Raw genomic sequence first — 22,288 nt, 5'->3', positions numbered from 1 at the left:
ACTATTGAACTGGGGACAAGTAGAGCCTTAGAGACTGTTTATAAGGACTCCTGAATAGAGTTAAAATGGCAAGAGATAGAACAGGGGTAGTGAAATGATCACCTGATCTGGAGTCAGACCAATTGGAGTTCAGATCCCAGTACTTCCTTTATTGGCTATTTGACATGGAGCAAGTCCTCTCTTGGAACTTCAGTTTCCTCATCTATCGAATAGTGATATGATACTTTTCTTGTTGGATTATAGTGGCATTGAAATCAAAGAATATGGGTAAAATGGCAAGCACAGTGTCTGGAACTGGTACCTCAAGAAATGCTTGCCCTCTCCTTCCAGCACCCCTGCCTCCCCTCAGCCCTCATGTTGTGAGTTTTATAAGATAGGAGGTGGAGGAGGATAAAGGAGATACAAAAAAGTGGCTGGACATATTTCCAACAAGGTGCACACTCATATAACTTAAAATTACCCCCAGAGGCTCCACTCTCCAAAATGTTCTCTTCAGCCCACTTTAGGGAAGCTTGGAGAAATATACAACATGTCATAGAAGATGGGAGAGAAAAGAGGAAGGAATTAAAGAAAAATGACTAGCTCAGTGAAGGGGCTTTGCCCTGACACAGGGGAATAGATCTCCTGGCAAGAGAGGAATGCAGGTAGAAAAGAGGCATGTCCAGTGTCTCAAAGCCTGCTGTCCCAGGAGGGTTTTTCTTGGTGAGAATATCAGCTTCCTCAAATTACTAGCACTTTCTCTTATATGTTCCCTTTTGAACATTATGTATGTTCATTATTTCTTGAATGTATTGAATTAGGCACACTTTAGAATTTCCATTCATAGTTTGATCCTGAAAAGAATGGGCTATAACACCCAGCTGGAGGGCTTCTTTCTTTAAAAAAAAGGGGGGGGGGGATGCTGGGGAAGAGAACAGATTCAAAGCCCTGAGTTTCTGAGTTCCAAAATTTAAGTGGGATGAATTAAGGACATTAGCAGGTAGAAGCTGATCTCTGCCTGGTAGCCAGAGAAGGAAGTATAACTGGGACTCAGCCAAAGTAAGAACAATACCTCTACCTCCCACATTCTGCATTCCAAGAGCAAACATTCTAGAAGGGTCTGTGTGCTCAGCACTGGACTGAGCATCTTCCTGTATATACCTGTGTCTGGTCCTCATGGCAACACTCTTGGAGGGCATCGCTGAGGTCAGGAAACCCAGCCTTGGGGGTAATGGGTCCATACTGTTACTGAGGCTTTTCTAGTTCTGAAATCTGCACATAATTTTAAGTAAACTCCCTCCATATCAGCCTGTCTCCTGCAGGATGGACAAAAACAACCCATGCTTGGAAGATCTGGGCATGGAAAGTAAGTGACGAATGAAAAGTCTGAAGCAATAAGTATCTGAATGAAATCTAAGAAACGTTACTGGTTAAACAATTCCTATTTACGTAGCTGTCTAGATTCACAGTTGAAAACAAGAACCAAGAAAGAAATTCAAGAGGTACCTATGAAATAGGGGACAACAGAGAGGGCTTCAGACAAAGGATTACAGTCATGAACTAAAAGCAATGCCTAAAAAGAGTGAATCAGGGCTGACCAGGAAAAGCAAAAGATGAACTCTAAATTTGGGATGAAGCTCCAGCTAGACCACACATGTGATGCAGACTCTGAAGTGCAGCATGTGGTGGCAGATCTTTGAGTGAGTGATCACTTACATCCTCTGGTTCAGTAACCAGGAGAAGTGGTCCCTGCCAAGGGGTGAATATGCAATCTGCTGCCATTTGGATACCTAATCTTGCTCCAACCTCTATACACAAAAATGGAGCCTCTGTGGTCCTAACTCTCCACAATGAAGTCATGATTCAGTACTTATAGCTACAAAAGGAAATAGGGAGGTATGTGTCTGGCATTTTTCCTTCTACAGTAGGAGGCTGACTCTCTTCTACAAACACTCAGAAGATGGGGAATTCCCTAAGCACTGGCAGGGAAATCAAAGGAATAATAAAACTCACTGAGGAATTGTTTCAAATTATGCCACTTTGCTATGGCCTCTAAACACTACACAGATGGTCCCATAAGGCTCTCTTCACTACATTCCAAAACTCCAGAAAGTTGCAAGATTCCAGGGCTTGGAATCTTGGCTTGGAAAGTATAAATTGCTTCTTAAGCCTATCTTACCCCTACGATTGTCCATGCTGGATTTGATGAAATCTCAAACTCCCAGACCTACCACATTCTTCCGCAGAGTGGTTGGAAATGTATCAAACCATAGAGTTGTTTTGGAATGAAGCATTACTAAGGAAATTGCAGAACTAAATATATCTCAAAGTCATGCCACCATTTAAAGCTGTACCCCTAAATGGTTCTATGAGGCTATGTTGCTGCCCTACATCCCACATCATGGACACTTTGCCCTACAGGATTACTGAAATCTTGAACACTCTCAATTCTGGGGAGCCCAGTATATGGTAAGGCACCTTTTATTTGTACCTACCTGGCCTCATTCCATAACATCATTTAAATTTAAGTGTAGCTATGTTTTAGCACCAGAAGAAACTGTAGGTTAAAAAATTATGTTGTGGTTAAAGAGTGAGTCATGATTAAGACTTCCTGGCTCTACCACTCACTAGATATTTGATCTTGAGCAAATAGAACCTTTGTTCATCTGTAAATTAGGGTGCTAGCAGTTTCTGCCTCATAAGGTTTTTTTTTTTGAGAGGATTAACAATAATACATAATGATGCATTTAAAAGTATCTAAAATGGTTCCTGACATATTCAATGCCTTGACAATCCTATTATCAAAATTGAGGCTTAAGAAGATTAAGTAACTCATCCAAGATTATACAGCTATTTATGCGGAGGAGTGACTTTTTCTAAATTCATTCCAAAGAGTTGGCTAAGGATTCTAATGAGCTATGAAAAAATAAGTGAAAACCTAGATCAGAGAATATAGTGGACAAATCAAGAGATCCAAACCTGTTTCTACATCTTTAAAATGGGTAGATTGAGCTTCATTTCCAGGTTAAGTTGGCATTTATAGAGCAATTCCTGGTCTTTGCCAAATTACCCTCACTGAAAAAATTATAAAGACACAGGAAAATTTTTAATGTGCAATACTTCCAGGAAATTAAGGCTAGTGGCAAGTCATTGATGGACTTGGGAGGAACTTCTAATATATAGAAAATGGATACAGATAGACTCATCAACAAAACTGCTGGCCTACATATGTGTTGTTCTCTGAAACAGAACAGTATTCCTGCTTAGACAGTGGTAGAGAAATGCCAAATCTTATACCTACTATCCCAGTGCCTGCTTGGATTTAGAGGATCTGTAAAATCATAGATCGATAGATATGGATAGATAGATAGATGATAGATAGATAGATAGATAGATAGATAGATAGATAGATAGATAGATGATAGATCCGTTCCCACTCACCTTGCCTCACCCTACCATGCACACAACCTATTTCTATAAACTGTAAAAGTTATATCCCCCCAAGTGGCCACCACCATACCACCATATCCCATACACACATACAAGTATATTCACTTAAGACCTAGAACTTCAAAAACATATGTCCAAGAAGACAGTATCATTTTGGGAATTAATAAAGACCATCAGATGAGAATAGGCAAAGGCTACTTATTGAGAGCTTGCTATAGCAAGAGGGGGAGCCACCATCACCTGGGTTTGGCAGAGACTCAAAGGCAGACAGAGGATGGGAGGGCTTCACAGAGGAAAGGGGAAGGCTCCAAAGGTGTGCTAATTGGCCTGGGAGGCTGGAGGCAGGCTAATTAGAACTGGAATGACCTATTGGTTTGGCTAGGGCCCACATTTGGCTTTCTCTAATTAGTCCCAAGTTGGAAATGAGTTAAAAAATTAGGGAAGCTAGGACACCTAGGTGGCTCAGTGGTTGAGTGTCTGCCTTCCACTCAGGGCATGATCCTGGGGTCCCATAATCGAGTCCCACATCAAGCTTCCTGAAGGGAGCCTGCTTCCCCGTCTGCCTGTGTCTCTGCCTCTCTCTATGTCTCTCATGAATAAATAAATCTTGAAAAAAAATTAGGGAAGCTGTCAGTTATTAATTAAGTCCCAGTCATTTGGGGCCAATTGTTACAAGGGTTATTGTATGGTTGCTAGAGATAGTGGTGGAACTTCTGTTAGGTTTGACTTACAGGTAGTATGTTGGCTTCCCTGGCTGCATACTCTGGATAATGGGTTGCTTTCTTGGGCTGGTCACTACAAATCTCCTTTTATAAATGGTTTAGCCATTTTCTTTTTCTATATTCAACCTCTCAAATTTATTACATTTTGGTATATATACATAAAGGCAGAAATGGGAAACTCTGGTGTCCAAATATGATAGAAGATTCTAATTTTTCATATAAATGTTTCTGATTAGAAAAGAACTGTGGATGGCCACAGGAGATCTGGAGATAGAGTTTCTCAATCCTGCAGGCAAAGCACTTAAGCTGCAAGGTAGGAGAAGAGACTATCCAAGTCTAGGAGAATTTTACTGGATAATTTCTGCTTTCAAGATACCAGACTGGTTTTGGTCTGAGATCAGTTTCCAACAAGGCATCTAAGATGACACTGAGCACAGTTAAAGGAAGACTTTTTATTCTATCTGTTGGCAAAAACTAAAACTAGACCAAAGCCTCCTAAGTCTAGATGAAGACACAATAAGTCCTCATTTTCCCTAAGAATGATTATTCTATGGCATAAAGTCTTAAAGACTTTAGGGAATCATATCTCTGAAAACTATTTGCTTTAATTAAAGGAAGATTTTTAAAACATATTTTCCTTATCCTCAGAGATAAGCAAAAAATCAGACTCCATTGAAAAAATAATCATATAGAATAGGCTGCCCTAAAAAGAGACCAAGATAACACAAGAAGAAGACAAAGGCTGAGATTTAATCTGAGATAAGAAAAGACCTTCCCTAAAACTGCAAAGGCAGAATTGAAATCCAAAGACAGCCATCTTTAAAGAGAAGAATCTATATATATTTAGCTCCTACATAAGGAAAAACTAAAGTTACCTAGAATACAAAGGAAAAAAGTAAAAAGATTAGGAGTAGTGATACAACTGAGGGAAAGTGGTGAAGGGAGCCAAAGAAACTAAAATATATTATTTTTTATAGAAATTAAGAAGAAATTCCCTGAGTTGAAAAAACTAACTACTTCTGTAGATCAAAAGGATTTACTTAATTCCAGGAAGAGAATATAAAACTTGACAAGAGTGTTAAATTTCAAAGATCCAGAACAAAATTCCTGGTTTTTAGCAAAAGAAGAAACACCATATTAGCCTCATATGTCTCCTCCATCAGACTAGATTCCAGAAGAAAATGGATCCAGGTCTATAGAATTGGATAAGAAATCAGAGAATTTCCTACATCAAACTAGCTCATTTTATTTACAAATGGAAGGAAAGATTTTTTCAAATATGCTAGGAAACTGAAAAAGAATAGCTTTCATATAGATTGCCTAAAAACATATATTACAGATGATCAAGAATTTAATAAAAATTAAAGGGCCAAAAATATTCAGGACAGCATAAAGAAAATCTGAGAATGAACACTGAAAAAAATTGAACAATTACATATTAAGGATGTTTTTGGTAAATGAGATAAAATTAATATAAAATTTTAAAACTATCTTTCACAAAATAAAGCAAAATATAAAAAACATATAGCCTACTATTAATAATAGGTATCAATAAATTTCAGATTTGTTAATAAAATGGTAAAAAATGTAAAAAGTTTTTTGAAAGCATGCTGAGTTTAACTTTACATAGGTCAGAGTAAGAAGTTATTACCATTGCTGTTCATTGACAATTAGAAAAATTTAGATTAGATTGTGTTTTGAAAAAAACTTAAAAGATAATCATTACTGACATTAAGAACAGGATGCACACCTGTTTTCCAAATTACTACAGAACAAAAAAAGAAAATTCAAGAATCTGCAAAGAATAAAAATACCTAATGTTTATTTAATTCACACTATGCCAGGTGCTATACATACTTGCTTTTTTTTCTCATTATTCCTTACAACTATTCTATAAAGTAATTCTAATATTTTTCCCATTTTTTAGGGAATGAAATTGAAGATTAGAAAAATGTAATAATTCATTCAGTGACAAAATAACATTAGAGCCAGTATTTTAACTCAGAGAGCTGGACTTCAGAGTTAATGGTGACCCACTCCTATACATTATCCCCTCTATATGTTTCCTGAGACCTTATGATATGCCAGGAACCATGCCATTAATTCATTTAACATTTCAACAGTTCTACAAGATAAACAAGAATGTAAAAAGGAGAAGCAGAAAAAAAAGACTTATCAAGCAGATCAGTTTACTAGTGACTTAAAAATGTTATATTAGGGGCACCTAAGTGGCTCACCCAGTTGAATATCTGACTCTTGGTTTCAGCTCAGGTCATGATCTCAGGGTTGTGAGATCTAGCCCTGAGGCAGGCTCGGGTGTGAGGTGTCCGGATTCTCTTTCCCTCTGCCTCTGCCCCTCCCCCGGCTTCTGTGCGTGCTCTCTCTCTAAAATAAATTTTAAAATCTTTTAAAAAATTCATCAATAGGAATTTGGCAACTGATCATAAACTTGGCCAAAAAACATCTATCACATAGTTATAAAGTCAGGAATTATAGGATCCAGATTATCTGATTGTAAAACTATGATGTTGTGCTCACTTCGGCAGCACATATACTAAATCTATGATGTTATAAATTAATTTTTTCATGTAATACAAAAACTCTCATGATTAAAAAACTATTCAAATATTTAACAACAAACAAAAAAAGAGAAACATTATAAAATAAAATTAAGAGAAGGCTATAAAATATTTAAAAGTTTAGGATGTTATATTTTTAAATAAAAATTAATATAATTTAAATGGTTACTAAAAATATTAAAATTACGTTAACCAGACTATAATGCATTTGTGAACAGAAAAGAATTAAAAAAATAAGTTCAGGAAAAATTAATATTAATATATATTAATACAGAGATTGCTTCTTAGAGAATAAATTAACAGAAATACCAAATTAAGAAAAAAATCAAAATTAGTAAAGAAAAAGTTAAAGTAACTTTTAATATGGAATACTTTGTGTAATTCCATGTTAATTATTTGATATATTTCAAAGAAATGGAAGCTGCCCTGGAGCAATATAAAATAGCCAAAATGGGGCCACCTGGGTGGCTTAGTCAGGTAAGCATCCGCCTTCAGCTCAGGTCATGATTCCAGGGTCTTGGGATGGAGTACATCAGGCTCCCTGCTCTACCTCCCCTTCCTGCTTGTGCTCCCTCTCTCTCTCATTCTGTCTCTCAAATAAATAAATCTTTAAAAAACATAAAATAACCAAAATCAATTTAAGGAAAAAGAAAATATACCTATAAACAATGAATGCATGGGGAAAAGACCACTTCCAATTATGTCTTGGACACATTGCAAATTACTTCAACCTTTAACCTGCTAGATCATTCTACACCTTTATATGCCCTTTCAATATCTAGGGAGGAAAATAAGCTGAGCAATTTATCTTATGAATCCACTATAATCCAATCATCAAAGTTTGATAATGACAAAACAGAAACTAGAGATCAGCCTCATACATTTCTGTACATATACATGAAAGTCCTAACTGAAATACTCGCAAATTTATAATTCACTAAAATCAAGAAAAAATGCCTAGATGCTTCAATAAAGGTTTTAGCATTGAAATATGTTATTAACTCAAATGTGGGGGGAAAAAAACCTCAAATGTGGGAAACCTTGTGATTGCCTCGATTTGGGGTTAAAAAAATATTTACTAAAATTTAGTCATTATTCTTGATTTTATAAGCTTTAGCAAATCTAAGAATTAAAAACATGAGATACAGTAACAGTTTCATGCCAAAAGCCATTACCATTCTCACATCGATGAGAGTCAACCTAATTAAAGAAAGGGTATAATCATCACTCTTTTGTAGCATTGTTCTGGATGCTCCTATGAACCTAAAAACAGATGACAACAATTAGGAAGAGACATATTGTCAATATTAATGACTAATGTAGCTGTAAATCTAGAAAATCTACATAAATAAGCTGAAAAACCTCTCCTAATGCACACAAAGTTCAGCAAAGTGGATATACATACAATAAATACACAAAAAATCATTTTTTTCAATATACCAATAATAACTTTGCAGTGAATTTTGTAGGTTTTTCTTAAGATTTATTTATTTATTTTAGGGAGCGTGAGGGGGAGAAAGAGAGAGAGAGAAAGGTGGGGAGGGCCAGAGGGAAAGGAAGAATGTCAAACTCCACACTGAGCAAGGAGCCTGCCCAGTGTAGGGTTCAATTTCATGACCTTGAGGTCATGCACTGAGCCAAAACCAAGAGTCGGATGCTTAACTGACTGCACCACCCAAGGACCCCTAAAATTTGTAGTTTTTATAAAAGCATTTAAAACTGTTGACATTTTCTCTAGATGCTTTGTTGACAAAGTATCTTTTTCTTCCTACATATTTTGAACAATATAAAAGAAAATCTGAAGAAATCATCAGAAGTGTCCATGTTGCTAGATGAGTAGACAGAGGACATTAATTTCTTGCACCTCGATATATAGGTTAAACATAATTTCAATTAAACTCTTAAGTTTGGAAGTGAACAAGATAATTTTTAAGAATACAAAAATGTGAAAAAATACAAATTGAGAATTGCTAAGTAGTATTACCCAAAGAAAAACAATGAAAGATGACACGATTGCCAATACAACAAAATACACCATCAACTAAGATGTTTTCAAGTTTAGCAAAATACATGCAACATATATGATAAATCACAAATTTAGTTACAAAAATACTAAGATCCCAATAGACAGCTAGAGAACAGACAAAACCAGAAATTCATGAGAAGATTACATTGGCTAAACACTTGGGCAGGGTAATTACATCATGAACAATAATTAAAGAAATATTTGTTCACTTGTGAAATACTACTCATACCTATTAAATTTGCAAATATGATGCCAGTTGTATTGGTAGAGATGTGATAAAACACGTCATTGCCAATGAAAGTGTAATAATTTTCCAGGTTGTGATTTGGAAATGTGGAGGTGAGCAGAGGGTAAAGGGAGAGATATAGAAAAAAATATGAAAAATACTTATGCATCTCAGAGGAGTGAGACTTCTGTGGTGTTTTCTTCTGTATGCTTTTCTGTGCTTCTTAAATCTTTTATAATATGACGTAATAATATAAATATTACTTTTAATTAATATACAAATAGAATGAGAGCTTGAACTAGATCATCTCTAACAGACTTCCAGTTATGATTCCATTGACATGACAATGTCACCATTCAAATTCCCACAATTATTGTCTAAGTACAGGGGAGCAATATGCACCTAAACCATTTTTAAGGCTATTGATGGCCTACTATGAATTTTATTTTTTTAAGATTTTATTTATTTATTTATTTATTTATTTGACAGAGAGAGAGTACAAGCAAGGGGAGGGGCAGGCAGAGGGAGAGGGAGAAGTAGACTCCCCAGTGAGCAGGAAGCCTGATGTGGGACTCAGTCCCAGGATCTCAGGATCATAACCTGAGCTGAAGGCAGACAGATGCTTAGCTGACAGAGCCACCCAGGTGCCATGAATTTTAATGAATCTTAAATCTCTGTATCTTTATTTCTTTAAAAGGTTTTATTTATTTATTCATGAGAGACACAGAGAGAGAGAGAGAGAGAGGCAGAGGCACAGACAGAGGAAGAAGCGAGGATGTTGCTTCGTTAGTCCAGGCCACTGTCCGGGCTGTGAGCAAGGGGAAGCTGCAGCCCACCGGGGCCACCCTCACCCTGACCCCTTCAGCAGTAAACAAGATAAAACAGCTACTTAAAGATAAGCCTGAACACGTAGGTCTCAAAGTTGGTGTCCGAACCAGGGGTTGTAATGGCCTTTCCTATACTCTAGAATATACAAAGACAAAAGGAGATTCTGATGAAGAAGTTGTTCAAGATAGAGTCAGAGTGTTCATCGAAAAGAAAGCACAGCTAACACTTTTAGGAACAGAAATGGACTATGTTGAAGATAAATTATCCAGTGAGTTTATTTTCAATAACCCAAACATCAAAGGAACGTGTGGCTGTGGAGAAAGCTTTAATATTTGACTACTCTGGCGGTAAGCTCCAGGAAAATTCATGGAAGTCCTTGGGCTTACTGAAGAAATCATGTGACTGTCACGTGCTTAAAGTTTATAGTGTATGACTGCCTCATGAGGAAAATAAAATGATGCATTTTGAAAAAAAAAAAAAAAAGGGAGCCTGATGTGGAACTTGATCCCAGGACTCCAGGATCACACCCTGGGCCAAGGACAGGCACTAAACCACTGAGCCACCCAGGGATTCCCCAAATCTCTGTATCTTTAATAAAGCTTGATGGTATATTTTTATGTTTTAGTAAAGTAGACTCTGAAGAAAATTGTCCAGCTTATTCTAAAACTATATTAAGATGTAAAGAGTGGGGGACACCTGGGTGGCTCAGTGGTTGGGCATCTCCCTTTGGCTCAGGTCATGATCCCGGGGTCCTGAGATCGAGTCCTGCATCAAGCTCTCCACAGGGAGCCTGCTTCTCCCTCTGCCTATGTCTGCCTCTCTGTGTGTGTCTCACATAACTAAATACATTTTTTAAAGATCTTTTAAAAAGATGTAAAGAATGGGAATAATTGGTGGCTTAGAACATACTTGAAAATTCTACAATTTAGACTCTTCAATGAGGAAAGCAAGTCTTTCAAGTGATATTTAACATATAAGTTTGAAATATCTATGAAAGAAAGTTTCTGCATATAGCCTGACAATGTGGGTAATGTATAATAGGAGCTGAGAAAGACTTATACAGTTTGAATTTTTATAAAAAAAGAAGGGAGAGAGTAGTGTCTATGACTTTGCTTAGTTAGATCTGAGAAAGATTTCTATCATCTGGGTTTAAAAGGAAAGAAAAGTGCTAAGGTGTTGTCGTCCATTCAGTTGTTCAGGTGAAACAAATTCACCAGATAGCTACTCATCAATTCACATCTTTTTTTTTTTTTCTAAGATTCTATTTATTTATTCATGAGAGATACAGAGAGATAGAGGCAAAGAAGCAGGCAGAGGGAGAAGCAGGCTCCATGCAGGGAGCCTGATGCGGGACTTGATCACGAGACTCCAGGATCACGCCCTGAGCTGAAGGCAGCCTCTTTTGAAAAACAAATCAGTTTGTTGTCATTATATATAGTCTTCAATTATATAGGGAAATAAAATTTAGGGGCAAAAGTTTGCAGAGGATCTGAGTGGCAGTCTAACTAAATTGTGGCCCCCAAATCAGCTGTCAAATATATATGAACTTACGTAATTGACTCAATGTATTTTGTTCTCTATATATGGTTGACAAGAAAAGTCATATCTAGATTGTCACTTGGATGCAGAAGAAAATAAGGTGGTTTTGCTTCTCTCTGTGCTCCAATCTAGGTTACCAGAGAGTTCTCTTCATTGAATTTTTCACCCCAAACCCAGCTAGCAATGCAGTGATACTTTGATTTCCTTTGCTATAGTCCCTTCTGTGTATATTTCTGTCAGGAACCTTGTGGGGAGAAAAGACATCACCTGTGGAAGAATTATTAGTAGTAACTCTGGTACTAGTAGTAGAATTAGTAGTAATCCTGGGTAGTAGACACAGGAAAGAAAACCTTCCCTTCCCTTCAGTAAAATCAAATTGAAGGTGCCGTTGATGGGTTTGCATTTCATCAATCTTATTACCCTTATCTCTTCCTTATTTGAGGGTTTAAAACTGAGATTTCTTCATTTTCACGAGTTCACTATTCTTTAGGAATCTAAAGGGAATACCTTCAAAATTTGCTTACCCAGTCCCAGTAAAGGCAAGATTGCTTTGGGGAGAATGTTTCTTAGAATAGAAACTCCATTATTTCCCTCTATTGTCAAGATCATCTTTTACTACAGAGACAAATTCCCAATCTAATTAATCATTAGTCTGACTTTCAGTACCTAAAAATTAGAAGAATTTTGCAGTTTCCCATGTATTTGTAACACTGAGCTAAACATAGCTAGTGAACTCAGGGAAATTGTTTCTACTGTCCTCTAGTCTCCGTGATAAACTGTTTACCTCAGCCACATGTTTGAGTCAATCAAAATACTATGAATCATTTGTTGTTAAAATGATTTGATTAATCACTTTAAGTTTCAAGAATCAATCCATACTAAAATCCTTTTCTTATTTTTTTTTTCCACCATATTCAGTCTTCCTATTTACCTTATTCTGTGTAAGCCAAGAAGTCTTCAATGCATCTTAACTCATAGTATTTTGCTCAGGTCTTGCTATCAATAGATGCTTTGAAACCATTATCCTGTCTTAAACTTCCTTTCTCCAAACTGGGAAACCTTTCAATTTCCTGTTCTTCTTAACCCTTAATGTATTTTTTGTTCTTGTCGGACACTGTTGATTTCAACCTTTTTCTAAACTCTGAGACTAACATTTTCTCTAATCCATTAGTTTATCTAGTGTTTCTATACAATTGAGCATATGATATGTACTAAGCTCCGTGATGACTGGTGGGGGTGAGCAGGGCAAATACCTTGAATACCTACCCAAATGGCATGAGAGACCTCTCTCTCACTGGCAGTGTCTCCATGCCCACATCACAGCCATTTGATTTCTGTGCAGTGACAGTGAGTAGCTGGTTCTGACCTAATGATGCATTATCATTTGACCATGATAGAGGTGCAAGGCCATAGAGTTGCAAGGTAATTTCAATATCCTTTATCTGAGTTTTTTTTTTTTTTTTTAGATTTTATTTATTTATTCATGAGAGACCCAGAAAGAGGTAGAGACATAGGCAGAGGGAGAAGCAGGCTCCTCGCAGGGAGCCTGATGCCGGACTCCGCCCCAGACTGAGACCACGCCTTGAGTCAAAGGCAGATGCTCAACCACTGAGCCACTCAGGTGTCCCTCCTTTAGCTGAGTTTGATGTTGGTCCCTACATAGGTACTTTTGGTTTTAATACACAGCTCTTAATTTATCAAAGCCACTGTGCAATCATTGATGTCACTGACCAAAATCTCAGTATTTATTCCCATTCAGGAACTTGCATGCTGGATCTAGTTTGAAAAATAATTTGTTTTCTCTCCTTTCCCCTTTATTTTCTTTCACTATTTTTTATATTCCCCAAATGAAAATGAGTGGGAAATATCAGTGAGGGTGACAGAACATGAGAGACACCTAACTCTGGGAAACGAACAAGGGATAGTGGAAAGGGAGGTGGGTGGGGCGTGGGGGTGACTGGGTGACAGGGACTGAGAGGGACACTTGTCGGGATGAGCACTGAGTGTTATGCTATATGTTGGCAAATTGAACTCCAATTAAAAAAAATATACCAAAAAAAAAGAAAAAGAATGTGTTAATCTTCAGTACTAATCCATTCAATTAGTTATTTTATTCTTGAGACACTGTGCTTAGAACCAGTATGACAGGTGTGGCCCTTTGAGGAAGTAGTATCCAAGGCCTTCAAGAAGCAATTTCACCTACTTGAGCTAGCAGGTTTTATCACCTCTTCTGCCTCTTGGTTTTGCCAACTTTGATTAGAACTCATCAAAATGGAAAGGGGAAATATTAAGACAACTAGAGAAGCCAAAATAGAATTGAAACGGACCAGAGAATGGATGAAGGATCAATAGATCCATACTCTGAAAAAGTATCAGCAGCACCTTAGGGCTTTCACAGTCCCTAATATTTTCAGAATACGGTTACAGACATCATCAGACTCTCTGTTCACTATGCTTCTCTCCTAATCAATAGTGACACATCCAATTATAATTCAGAATGAGCAGTGAATTTGGTTTGAGTTTAAGGAAATAGAAAACACAAAATAACAGTGGCTGAAGCAAGAAATAATTTATTCTTTCTCAGGTAGATAAAGTATGAGGGCTCCACAATCAGTGGGATCTCGGCCATTCTCACCGCATGGCAGAGACCTTGTTGATCAAGATGGCTGCCTCAGCTCTAGCAACGTGAGCTAGAAGTAGGCAAAAGGGAAGAGGAAAGGGCAGACATGTATTCTCCTTCCCTTTAAAGATCCTCACTGGAAGATGCCTATACCACTCTGTGCACATCACTTTGGCTAGAATTTAATTATATGGCCATACCAGCTGTGAAAGAGATTAGGGAATTTCATCTTTATCCTGGGAAATTAGGTTCCCAGCTAGCATTTGGATGTTCTATGATTAAAGAAGAAGGGAGAATGGATATTGAGGAAAAACTATCATTATCTGCCAAGAACTAATTATTTTTGTTAAATAATGATTGGAATCATTTAATGACACATGAAATCTGACCACCTTTTTTCTACTTATGCTCTCAGTTCACCTTCCCCTATGTAAAGTCTGACTGATTCATTTGTCCTAAAAAGCAGTTATAGCAAACCATGATTGTAGAAGAGATATCACCAAGCACAATATCTATATTTATCATGGATAACTTAAGTCTGTATTCAGATAAATCAGACCAAATAATCTATGCACAGCATTTCACATAGCAAAATAAAATACATATTAATGGTTATGAAAATCAATTCCTTAAACCTAAGTAATGTTTTGACAAATACATGAAAATGTGCATCTCTTCCCTGACTGCACTTTAGCATCATCTGGGGAGTTTGTCTTGTTGTTGTTACTATTTGCTTCATTATCTTCTAATAATTCCAATGCCCAGCACACACCTGAGACCAATTAATCCAGAATCTGAAGGGTGTAGAAAGGGAAGTGGGACTGAGATCTCTGTACCTTTTAAAAGCACTTTCTCCAGCATAGGACTCCATCCATAGTAACTGCTAATGAAGTCTTAGAATATAAGCATTAAACAGGGCAGCACCAATGCTTTTAATTGCACTCAAGAGTAAAGTGCAATTAAGAAAATCTGTGATGTGATTGATCTCTCTGTATATGGAAGGCTTTGCACTAAATAAAGTCAGTCACTAAGGTAAATTAAACACATTTCTGACTTTCCTCTGAAATCCAACATCTTTTTTTCCTTCCAAGTTAATTATATAAAGCAATTGCAACGATATAACACATAACAAAACACTCTTTAAGCACAGAAGGAGGGGAACTAAGGCACTCAACATAAGAGAAAATATAAGATTTGCTTGAGATCCTTTAATGTCTTCACAAAAAGTATTTCAGTTCTACCTGTCTGTACCAGGTGGCTGGGTGCCTCAGAGGTACCCACTGCTCTTTCAGCGAGTCGGTCTTTTTGGTTGTTCTAACACTCCTAAATGAAGGGGACAGGGCAGAATGACAAGGACTTTCCCCTAAAAAATAATGCAAGGGCCAAGCCTGACTTGCCAGGCTGAAAACACTTGGATTCCAAGCCTTGACCTGCCTGATTACCTATTTGACTTCTAATAGCTCATTCTCCCTACAGCAAGGCATCTTCATCTGTGAAACACAGGCATTTGACCAATGGTGTCCAGGTTCCCTTCTAGCTCCAGCCAGAATCCAAAGTTTCTACCCAGCAGTCATCCTACTTGGAGAGAAAATTAGTCATTCAGATTTCCTGTCCAAATAATTCCATCAGCCCTCCCCGACCAGGGTCATACCAGAATAACAGCAATGACTAGAGGGCAAATCCTCAATCTGAGTCTCTCCCAGGTCCTCCTGACACTTCAAATACATTAAGTTCAGGGCCTACGGTTAGAGTGTACTCAGAGTTCATGCACATAATAGAGAAAACACCTGAGATGAGTGCCTCATCTAGTGGTCTCTAGGGAGGACCATGATCAAGGCTTTTGAGACTTTCTAAGAGGCATTGATAGGCCATGGGATATATAACTTTCCAATGATCCAAAGAACCCAGCCGACTTCAGAATGGGTGGTAGAAGTGCTGCGGTTCTAATGGGATAGATCCCCATAAAAATTCAGATACTGAGATTCAATATGGAAACATGGACTGGAAAACAAGGAGGCTCATGGGTATGAGACAAGCCTGGAATGTGTCTTTTTCCCAGAATGAAGAACCACGGACAGAGCGAGGGCAATGCACACAGCATTAAAGATGGAATCAAGATACCTGAGGTTCTTTTACCGAGTTACAAGCAACTTGTTACAGAATCTGAGTGCAAAATGGCATACAGTTAATGAGAAAAACACTGAGGGTCTAGGGAAGCATATATCAGAAACTAGAACACCAAAACTACCCAAAGACAGGGCCAGATGAAAGAAAGATTGATCATTAGGCTCAGGAAGGGATTAAGTTAGGGTGGATATCTTAGGCAGATGGTACACCAATATTTCTCCCATTGTTTCCTAAAGAATCCCAGTCTTTAGGAATCATTCAGGGCAGCAATCTATGTTGCCGGAAATAGTCTCACAGCCTCCCTGGCATGAGCAGGAGTGCAGGGGTGGGGATCAGGGTCACGAGATAGTTCTGGCTCCATGTGAGGGAGGTAGAAACCCCCAGAGACACCATCCTCTCCCCAACAAGGACAGATAGAATCTCTGAAAGAAGCAGGCTGCTGGCTCTCCCTCTTCCCTCAGCCTGACTATGAATATGAAGCTGGAGCCTCTATCCTGCAACCATGAGGTGGTAAGAAGGAAGTCAAAACACGAAGGTAAGAATGGGAGGAAAATGATGGGAGGAGGCTACGACAGGAGACATCACAAAACCACCAGACCATCCTAGACTCATGCTACAATGGGAAGGAAAGCACTAATTAAGGAAGCCAAATTACAGGAAAACTACAACATTTAATAAGCCCAACAGCTCATTAATTACAGTTTAATAATAGTCATGACTCCATACTGCAGGGGAATCAAAAAGCATGAAAACCTGTACAGTAGAGCATATCCTGCTCTTCCAACACCTGCCCATAGGAACCAACTAAACATCTCTCATCAATAAGGTCATCTCCCTTGAGCTTAAAAAAAAGCTAAAAAGTCTTCAAAGAGCCAGATGAACTCAGAACTCCAAGACACATGTGACCAAATGCTTAGAATGCCCCCACTGAACAGGGATGGTTTATGCCATTTCTATAAACAAGGAGGAAAGAGAGAAAGGAACTGAAATTAGAATCATGCCAAAACCCTGACATTTGAGATGATATTAAAACTACAAACTGGCACTTAAAAATGACGAGAAATTCACAGGAGACGAGCACATCTGCCTCATGTAGCTGATTAAAGTTTGAAAGGCAGCATTAAGACGCAGCAGTTACAGATAATGCTTGAAGAATTTCAGATTAGTTGAAGAGAGACAAGTAGGAAAACACTACTTTTCTGGTTCAGGAAGAGGTATCGAGGCCTGAACACCTGGTTGCTGGAATAAATAAGCTCCCTTGGGGTTGCGTTGCATTTATTGCTTGAAGTGAGTAGCATTTGACCTCAATACAGGCTGGTCAGGGCACATCAACCATGCAGCTAAGCCTGGTGACATCAGCGGTGCACTGCAATATTGTCAGCTACTATGCAGGCAGCAGTGAAAGTGCAAAAAAGAAAAAAAAAGAAAGGCCTCCCTGGCCCCAAGAGTTATTTGTATTAGGAAAACCCAAACTTTCAGAGGAGCTTCAGTGCAGAAATGCTGCCAGCAATGCTTTCAAATGCAGTTCCACCACAGAGTGGCAGTGTGCCTATACCATCCTTCTCCTTGCCAACCAAGGACATGACCCTGCCCGCCCCCCAACATTTCTGGTGGTGTGAATCCTGGTCAAGGGCCAGCACAGACTATGACCCAGAGCTGGCTGTGGCCTCACCACTGCTGGCTCCAGACAAGCCAGCTGAGCAACCATGGTGTCTGGGAGCTGGGACCCCAGCAGCAAGTCGGCCCCAATAGTGACTCTAAGACACCTTTAAGATGCCAACTCCTGATGCACCCAGTGGACAAATGAAGCTGAGCCACTCAGGCATGGACAGACATCCCACTGTGAGTGAAACGGGGTTTGGAGGATTTTTCCCTAAACTGCTAAAAACTTGGCTGAGTCTGATCAGAAATTATGTGAAGAAGCCTCTACTCCAACAAAGATGCATGCACTCTATGACAGGAAACTTGAATTTTAATTGTGACTGTACTAGATACATGAAAAAAATCATAGCAACATGCTTGTCTTTGGGAAAAATGAGATAGACCTCAAATGGAAATCCAAATCCCTCAAAACTAGAGGTGCGACCCTAACTTGTTCACCCTACCACAGAATGCCAGGCTCTCGTTAAAAGGGCATCATCACAACCCCCTGGCAGGGACTCAAGCAAGATTAAATGAGACAGTATCCGCACAATGCTTGGCACTTTGATAGTCAGTAGAATTGTGGCATCATTATTGGCATTCTCTAAAACGTGACTAATACTTCCCTCATGAGGAGAATATAGCTTCTGGATTAAATTCTATCATAGACAATAGTTTAGTCCACTAAAAGGGGACCTCTGACCTTATGTCTGAAAGATACAAATCACCTTGACATGAGAAGATCCTGGTTTGCTCAAACCACTGACTAATTGCTAAAGACCAAGGTCTGCTAGCCCAGGAGGGTGCACTGCTCTTGATCCAGGGAGTGAACCTCCTCAAAGGAGCACTGAAAAGTGTATTTCCCCAGAGCAGGAGGCACTTGGGACAGAGATACTGAGGCATGAGCTAGGATGGAACAAACCCACGGTGTGATGCAGAGTCAGGGCCCGGGGCAAAAAGGAAATGGTTTGTCTGGCACATGTTGGTCCTAAACACCACTGGTCTCCAAATAGCAATGAGTGCTGTCTGCACAATGATCTGGGGTGCAAGGAGACACAGGGCAAGCTCATGAAGCCATATCCATAATAGTTTCCATTACTGAGCATCTACCCTGTGCCCATCAAGGTATACTCACGCTCTCATTGAACTCTGGCAATCAAACTATGAGACAGACCTTGTTCTCTCCATTCCTATGAAGAAACACATGTCTCCTCAGCCACGTAGGTCATGCAAAGTGAGCAGAGATGAGTCTTTCTTGTCCTGAGTTTCCCTACCCCTTTCAACTTTACAAGGAACCTACGGCCTTCAGGCTGGTTCCTAGCTAGAATATCTCTATGGTGACAGATAACTTGGGTCCTTCTGCCTTGCTACCTTGGGTCCCCTTCATCATCCAAACCTTTTCTGATTACAATTTCCTAAACATAACCTGATATGTCCTGCCTGGTTCTCTCATGGCTAAGATAATATGATAACTAGATAATCTGATAAGCCTGGCAGTACTAATGTAAGCAAAGGTACTACTGTTCATCTCCTCTTGTGTGTGTGTATATATATATATATATATATATATATATATATATATATAAGCTTCTCCAAGAGTATTTTCAACAACCCTAAAAGTCCTCAAGAACTTTCAGTGGTCCATATGGCCAAACCATTTTTATAGTAATGCTGAGACATTGTTTGCCTTTCTCACTGTTCGTTATTCTCCTTGAAGTGATTGACCTATTTAGCTCATTTTTAAGAAAATATCTGCCAAATACCCAAGTCCAAAACACCATAGTTTCTCTACCATTTTTTCAAGTCCACTAAAAAAATAAAAAAAATAAAAAATAAATCTCACAACTCATACAACAGCACAAGGTCTTTCCTTGGGAATGCCATCAGACTTCGGATAAGCAGAAGTCAAAATATGTACTTGTCATTTCATTACTAAGGAATAGTATTAAAAACCTGTGCTAAACGGTTGAGATTTAATAAAATTATAATTTTTGCTTTTTCATCATAAACCTATTTAAGTGAAACTGATTTTTATTTCTTTACCTTCACTGTGCAGAGAGGGGAAGAATGCCATGGCAGTCCAGTCTCCTGTCACTGCCACGATTCATGTGCAGGTGCCAGCAGTTTTATTCACTGCTGCTTTTGCACCAATAGTGCAAGTGCCCCACATAGGGGAAAAGGTAGATTTGTTGCCAGGAATAAAATCTAAACTTTAAGAAAAAATTAGAAATTTAGAAAACCCATATTGTCAACGTGAGCTTTTCAAAAGTTTTTTTCTGGTAAAAGCAGAAGTGATATTAACAAATGTGGTTTTTTTTTTTTTTGACGTGCTAAAAATTTGATAATTGGAAGATCTTCATAACTCTATGAATCAATATTTTCCAAATTATCACAAATTATCATCATATGTGAGTAAAAGATCTGTTCAAAGTGCAAGATCATTGAGTATTAGAGTAATAGATTACAAAAAGTTCATTGATGTGTTTTTATATTCCACATTGCAATTAACCTTTTAAAAACTACCACCTGTCTTGCTTGTCAAACTCTGGTGTAGTATCAAAGAAGTATACCCACAATTATCTATAATTGAAACATCTCTCCCCCATTTTCAAACTACATAACTGTGTGAGGCTGGATGTTATTCATAAACTTCAACCAAAACAGCATATTACAAGAAATGGAATGAAAAATCAAATATAAGACTCAACTGTCTTCTATCAAACCAAAGAGATTTGCAAAAATGTGAAGCAATGCCACTTTTCTCACTAAAATTTTATTTTAGAAAATATGTTTAATTTTAATTAAAATGTCACTCATATTAACATGCAATAAGTTTGCTATGTACACTTCAGGTAAATTAATAAGTGTGTTTAAATTTTCTCAGTTTTAATTCCTAATGCAGTAAGTATCAATAGATATAGCCCAAGTAAACTAAAGCTCTTTGGTATCCTTAAGAATTTTAAGAATGTAGAAAGGACCCAAGCTGAAGAAGTCTGAGAGCTGCTGCCTTAAGTCAAAAAAATTCTAAGTACTCAAAAAAGTAGTATTTGGTAAAATAGGTCTCTTTGTACATTCCCTGAATTATTCAAGAGATGTAGAGTGCTAAGCAAATAATAACCCCTAATGAGGTCCAAGTCTTATTTCTTGGAACCTGGGAATCTGTTACTTTATGTGGTAAGAGGGGATTAATGCTGTAGGTGGAATTAAGGTCAATGATCAACTGACTTTAACATTGAAAGATAATCCCAGATTATGCAGGTGGAAGAGCAAGGCAGGAGGGTCCATGTCAAGGTGCTGTAACACGAGGACAACGCTACCAGCCATTGCTGACTTTGAAGACTGAAAGGAGCCACAAGCCAAGGAATGCAGTAGGCTCTAGAAGCTGAAAAATTTGAGAGAATATATCCTCCCCTGGAGCCTCCAGAAGGGAACACAGGCCTGCCAACAGCATGATTTTAATCCAGTGACGCCCATGTAAGACTTCCATCTTCCAGAATATAAGATAATAAATTTTCATTGTGTTAAGGCACTGAAAACTTTGGCTTTTACCTAAGCCCTGTAGTCCTGAAAAACAGTCTATGTTGAACAAAATTTTATTGCTATTTTGTGCTCTGGGAAATAGCAAATAACCCTTCTTCCCCACAAGTGACTTAGATAAGATGCAAGGATGCCCCTCTTGCTTACCTAAGACAAGGCCACACACAAACCCTCCAAATCTCTGTTCTGTGCTTCAAAGATGATTGAGTGGACTGTTTTGTACACATTGACAAGTGGAGCAAAATCCGTGTTAATCAAACATCAGTTAAGTTTCTCTCCTTCCTCTGTGTCCCTGAACGTTGACCCAGCCTCAACCAGAGCCCCTCCTTAAAGTCCTCTCTTAAGAACAGGCTGACCAGAGGGTACAACATTCTCTGATCCACTGTCCTGTCATCCCGCTGCAGACACACACACCTGGTTTTACGCAGCCTTATTCACCCCTTCTTATTAAAGAGAAGGCTTTTTCTGCCTGACCTTGGAGTTGCTTGCAGATCTCAGGGACAGAATGTTCTCCCTATTGCAATTGTCATTCCACCTCTCTTGCAATAAGCCTTTTGAATAGAGTGCCTCCCTACCAAAGTCCACATTTGTTTCCCATTTGACCTCATTAGATGTGGGGTCATTTGTCACACAGCAGCAATAGGAAACTAACACACTGCCTAGCTCCACAAACAGTGGCTTACCATCTAAAGCCATCTTGGGAGAATGAACAAAGCAGGAGCAGGAGAAAATAACCTCATTTTCCACTCATCTATACTTCCCATTTCATTGCTAGTGTGGCAGTGCTCAGAGATAAGGCACTGACATTTTGGGGTTGAAGGAAGTCACCAAGATGAGGATCTCTGATCAATCAGATCAATGATCCCTCCATCCAGACTTGCAGGTACATAGCAGGGAGTCTCAAAGAACTGGCTTAAATTCCTCAGGGGCCCAGAGTCCAGAGGATCATCATTATGGGAATTCCATGGCAGTCCAAACAACGGGTGCACTTGGCCTCATAGGTGATCTCTTCTC

The 22,288-nt window shown here is 38.5% G+C and overlaps 1 long non-coding RNA gene and 1 pseudogene across 1 annotated transcript in view; one reads left to right on the top strand and one right to left on the bottom strand.

Annotated features, from left to right (window-relative positions):
• Positions 1-1,101: 1,101 nt before the first annotated feature.
• Positions 1,102-21,266, top strand: LOC100688120 (annotated as a pseudogene).
• Positions 7,898-22,288, bottom strand: part of LOC119865230 — a 59,036-nt gene continuing 44,645 nt past the window's right edge. Inside the window, exon 3 of the long non-coding RNA XR_005376558.1 lies at positions 7,898-7,993. This is a non-coding gene — a long non-coding RNA (uncharacterized LOC119865230). The remainder of the gene's footprint in view (positions 7,994-22,288) is intronic.

This window comes from Canis lupus, chromosome 22 (assembly GCF_011100685.1).
Source record: "Canis lupus familiaris isolate Mischka breed German Shepherd chromosome 22, alternate assembly UU_Cfam_GSD_1.0, whole genome shotgun sequence".
NCBI classification, from domain to species: domain Eukaryota; kingdom Metazoa; phylum Chordata; class Mammalia; order Carnivora; family Canidae; genus Canis; species Canis lupus.
The sequence above is the reverse complement of the archived record's forward strand: the minus strand, read 5'-3'. Positions and strand labels throughout refer to the sequence as shown.